The following is a 5,736-nucleotide window of genomic DNA, read 5'->3' as shown; positions in this document are numbered from 1 at the left end:
AGCACATGTATTCCTACTTCTACAAGAAATATTTCAAGGTTTTCCCATTCCAAATGAAGAAAGGAATCTAACCCAAGTTTTACAAGGAAACATGAAGCCAAAGATGAGCAGAACTCTTCCTAATATAAGGGAGCACGAATTTACATGAGAAGGAGGAGTCTTGGAGCACATTGAAAATGCCTATGGAGCATAGACGACTCATCCATCTTCCTTTTCTTTTCCCCTTCCATTCTTTTTATGTTTTATTTAGTTATCTTTTGTTAAACCTTTTTCTAGGGTTAAGATGATGCCCTATCATGATTATTTATGTACTTTGATGATTTGTTGATGGATTTATAGTTTCTTTATCATGAATTCTTAATCACTATTTGAATTGATGCTTTATGTTTAAGTTCTTTGATTGATCACCTTAGGGCTTTGCATATAGTAATTGGAAGACAAATTTGAAGCAGAGATGCAATATAATTTGATAAGCTTCTTGTGATTAAGTGTGGTAAATTACATTATTACTTGAGAAAGACTAATGGTTTGCTTGATTCCCTTGTTTTATAAAGCGTAATGAGTCTTGCATGTTAAATTTATACTGAGAAGGATAAACTGCATAGTTAGGATATAAGATCTTTACCCGAGAGGGAGAGCATCATACACTTAAGGAAAATTATGGTCTAGAGTACCTGAGAAGGACTTAAATACGGAAATTATCATCTAGAGAAACAAAAGACTTTGTTAATTGCATTGAAACATAAATAGGATTGTTAGTGGTTGATTCTGAAACCCTAGGTTTCATCATTATTTGTTTCTTTCTTTCTTTCTTTAATTTTTACATTATTTGTTTAGTTGAAAACCTTAAAACCATATCTTTTTTTAGTTTGATTGTTTATGTGTTTGGATTAATTAGGTTAGGATTTAAATTGATTATCAATCCTCAGTTGGAACGACCTCGTACTTGTACACTATACTAATGACAATTCATGCGCTTGCGAGTTTTAATTAAAATTTCACAACAGAGATCCGGACCGGCCCGTCAAAGCTTACGGGTCGGGCTCTATTTTTTTTTGTAAGCAAAATGGTTCGGGCCGGGTCTTGACTTTCAAATAAACCTTTCGAGCCAAGCCTTGATTTTCATAAATGCAAAAACCTGTTAGGCTCGTTTTAGATAACAGAAACAGGTGTCCCTATATTTTTGGTTATGAGATAAGACTCAAAAGCCTTATCATAGGTACAATTTCATTGGATTACAATCTTCAGCCCTAAAGGCCCAAACCTAATTTGACTACTTCACTCTACTCCCACTCTACACGATCTACTGAACCTAACCTAGCCACCTCTCCTCCTTCAGTCATCACTCAACACTCATCACGATCAACAACCGAACCGCATAGCCTAGCCGCGCCACCTGCCTTTCCTCTCTCTCCTCCTTCTTTCTTGGTTTCTCCCTCTCTGATTCTCCTTCTTTCTCCGCCTCTCCTAGCCTAGTCATCAGTCATCACGATCTCCAAGACTAGCCGCGCCGCCTGCCTCTCCTTTCTCTGATTCTCCTTCTTTCTCCGCCTCTCCTAGACTTCTAGCCTAGTCATCACAATTGTCGAACGACCTCCACAAAATCCGGCTTAGAGAGTCAGAGGCTTCTTACATACAACGTGATCTCGGCACTCGTTGATTTGGTTTCTCCTTCTCTGATTCTCCTTCTTTCGCCACCTATCGCAGTCATCACGACCGAACGACCTCTACAAAATCACCGAGCTGCCAAGAGGTTAAATCGACGATTGTTCTAGTCTTCTAGCCTAGTCACTAGTTGCGATTGTTCTGGTAATTGTTTGAATCTTACTTGATTAGCTACAAATGGAGGGTTTTGGAAATTATGTCCCTTTGTTACTATAAAGTAAATTGATTTGAACTCTTTGTTTGTTTGTTTGTCTATAGCTCTCAGTGCGAATGTGCGAAGGATCGTGCCACTCTTGTTAAGGCTCTGGAGGTTTGTTTCTTATGCCAATGTTACTGAATCAGTAGTTTAAACTTTAAAGGAGACATGATTGCTATTTTTGATTGGCTTCATCATATGAATAAGGTCCAATTTGTTAGTGGAATTTCGGTGGGGCTCTTGAATAATTTTTTTGTTTTACTTACTGGTTTATTGTGTGCATATGCTTCAGACCTTTGTTGGATAGCATTCTGACAAATTGGAATCACCCGAGCTAAAGAAGGTTGGAAAAATGGCTGCTAAATTGGTGTATTTGAATTAGGACTTTCTATTTCATTGCATATTTGTATTTTAATTTGGACTTCGTATTTAAATTTGGACACTTTTTATTTGAATTGTAGCTTCAATTGTTCTCGATGAGTATTTGAATTTGGATATTATGTATTTTGAATATTCCAATTTGCAGCTTGAACTTTGGATCTTGATATTGTGTTTTGATTCAAATCTTCAACAAGTTGATATGAATGAAATCTGGATATATAACAAAGTAGATATGTATATATATAGGTATATAACAAAGGTAAAATACAGGTTTTTGGGCCCGAAATGAAACGGGCCGGTCCCTGTTTGTGCCAAAATGTGCTTTGGGCCCGAACTATAAGAAATGGGTTGGGCCTGGGCCTAGTGAAATTTAAGTCGGACCCGGCTCGTGCCCAGCCCTACCAATGAATGAACTGAATCTATTAACCTTGAACCGTACTAGGTTTAAGGCAGTTATCAATGCCTTAACAACCATCAATTTTGCGGACATCCTCTTCAGATCCCTGTTGTGTGTGTGTGTGTAGGCCCGTTCCTTACTTTAATAATTTGAGGATTTTTGTATTTTACCCAAGCATGTGACATAATTCAATAATCTCAACTATTGATCATTTAGATTATTATACAAGAATGATGTCTACAAAAAATCAACCAAATCCATCATCATTTGATCATTCAAAATTGTGTAAACAAATATAGTCCATTAAATAAAATTAAAGCGAAGATTGTGCTAATTAAATGGTTAAACGTTTTTTGATTTGACTAATTTTTTGTAGGATACATATGTGTGTAGGTAACTAAAGAATGAGTGGTTGTGATTATTAAAATATATACATCCTAAAAATAAAAACATTCTCACTTTAAGAGTTTAAGGACGTCCTCTCTCTCTCTCTCTCTCTCTCTCTATATATATATATATATATATATATATATATATAACAACTTAGGACAAACAGTAAATTTTTTGTTTCTGATCGGGGCCATTGTGTAATCAAATAACATGGTGAGATTTCCATGAGGCCGATGAAGTGTGGGGTGGAGTTGGTAACCATAAGAAGAAGAGTTATGAAGTTTAAATCTAATTTGAAGATTATAAATATATTTATGCCTTATATTTATGTAGAGAAATGTTTTGAAGTTAAAAAAGCCAATTGGAAATATGATTTTTAGATTGATTTTTTCCAGTTCGACTAGTACAAAATCGAAAATAGACAACATTACCTAGATAACGGTTTAATAAAAAACGTTGTGGTTTTTTTTTACAACGGTATAGTCAAAACCGTTATCTATAGATATTGAAAAAGTGTTGGTCCCTTGGTTAAAAATTTCTCATTTTACTTGTACAACGGTGTGATCGAAACCGTTATCTATAGATAGTAACAAAGTGTTGGCTCCTTGGTAGAAATTTGTGAATTGAACTTATACAACGGTACTGTCAAAACCGTTATCGATCTAAAAATATTAAAAGTGTTGGTCCCTTGGTTAAAAACATTAATTTAACTTATACAACGGTACGGTCAAAACCGTCATCAATTTGTAAATATTAAAAGTGTTGATCCACCATTAAAAAATTATTTATTTAAAGAATTTTATTCTAATTCATTAAATCAAGGAAGTGAGAAACAAGATGCCAACAAGATCGATCCCAAGCTGTCATAAAAAAATTACAAAAAATAAAAATAAAAAACCTGTTGTAGAGAAATTGAATTTGAGAGAAATTTGCTGTGTATTCTCATTGATAATAGGGGCCTATTTATATAGAGGATTACAATGCATAGAATCTCAATCATACAAGGAAAGTAATTCTACATTGATTAGGATTCTAGATCCTTCTAATTAAATCCTATTACCACTAGGTCAAGTAACCTAGAGTTTGGGCTAAACACAAATTAGGTTTTCCTTGAACACTCCCCCTTGTGTTGCCCAAACGCGGTGCTTCTCTCATTGTCTCGTTAAAAACCTTGCCGAGTAACAAAAACCCAGTGGGACAAAAATAACCTCGGTCGAAGGGGAAAAAGAGCACAACACACCCTTCACGATTCGAGACGAACATGTAGACATCTCCCCCTGATGTCTGCACCTCCCCCTGATGACTACGATCATGGGAGTTTAGATAATTTCCGCAAGCCAATTCTTGCCACATGTTTCTCGAACGTGGAATTGGGCAATGACTTAGTAAACAAGTCTGCCTCACTGTCCTCAGATTGAATCTAGTTCACTTTGATCTCGAGGAGTGTCTGTTGTTGCTGATTATACTTGGTGTTGTCACTTTTGATGTAGCCTTGCCTCATTTGTCCAAAACAAGTAGCATTATCTTAAATGCTCGTAGGCTCAACTGTGGTAGACTTCAAACCACAATTGTTCGAACATGCGTAATTATGGATCCAATCCATATACATTCACGAACCACTTCGTGAAGAGCAATGATCTCTGCATTGTTCAAAGATATAGCGACTAGGGTCTATTATGTAGACCCAAGATGTCACGGTCTTTTCCCATGGTGAACACTTAACCGGATTGGGAATGACCATTGTGTGGGTCAGACAGATACCCAACATCAGCAAAACCTTCCAAAACACATGTCGTTTTGGAATGGGGATAGAGAACGCAGGCCAGCGTTGGCGGCGTTTCTGGTGTGTGATGGGTCCGAATCCATCATCTCTTCGTAGGGATAGAACAAGCCCATATCAATCGTACATCTCAAATATCGAAAGATATCTTTTACACCAATCCAATGGCGTCGCGTTGGCGCAGAGCTATATCTAGCTAACAAGTTCACAACATATGAGATGTCCGGTCTTGTACATTGAGATAAGTACAATAATGTGCCTATTGTACTAAGTAAGGCACTTTTGCCTCTAGCACATCTTTGTCATCATCCTTTCGACGAAGAGGATCCTTTTCAGGATCAAGACTACGGACGATCATGGGGGTGCTTGAAGGCTTGACCTTGTCAAAAATGCCTAAGCATCTATCGACACGATGCTCAAGTTCCAAACCGAGACATAATCGTGTTCTCCCAAAATCCTTCATCTCAAACTCAGATTTCAAGTGTTCAACGGTTTCCCTTAACTCTTTAAGGGCTTCTAATGAAGATCATGTCCAACATGAACCGCGATAGAATCTGAAACTTGTCATAGAAACGCGTGGGCATATCCCTTCCCAATCAAGTAGTCACTTTAGTGAGCGTTTCAACCTCTTTGTAAACGCGCTCCATGGTCTAGAGCCACTTGACTTGGGTAAATGAAGTTCACCATGAACCTTCATGTATATTCCGTATCTAGATCCCCTATAGAGATACGTATTGACCACATTTGTAAGCTGCATGTTCAGTTATTCGGAAACTACCAAACTGACAGGGTAGTGGAGTGCAATGACATCCATTATGAGAGAATATGTCTCATCGTAATCGATTCCAGGGCGTTTTGTGAGAAGCCTTGCGCCATAAGGCGAGATTACCATCTCTTTTTCTCACTACGCTTTCTAACGAAGACCCA

At 37.3% G+C, this 5,736-nt stretch overlaps 1 long non-coding RNA gene across 1 annotated transcript; it reads left to right on the top strand.

The window, feature by feature from the left end:
- The first annotated feature begins 1,311 nt into the window (after positions 1 to 1,311).
- LOC121052009 lies at positions 1,312 to 2,372 on the top strand. The gene is made up of 3 exons (XR_005807766.1): positions 1,312 to 1,809; positions 1,924 to 1,975; positions 2,154 to 2,372. It is a non-coding gene; the product is annotated as an uncharacterized LOC121052009 (long non-coding RNA).
- Positions 2,373 to 5,736: the final 3,364 nt, after the last annotated feature.

The sequence above is a fragment of the Rosa chinensis genome, chromosome 3 (assembly GCF_002994745.2).
Source record: "Rosa chinensis cultivar Old Blush chromosome 3, RchiOBHm-V2, whole genome shotgun sequence".
NCBI lineage: Eukaryota > Viridiplantae > Streptophyta > Magnoliopsida > Rosales > Rosaceae > Rosa > Rosa chinensis.
Note: the sequence above shows the minus strand (reverse complement) of the source record. Positions and strands in the feature narration are given on the sequence as shown.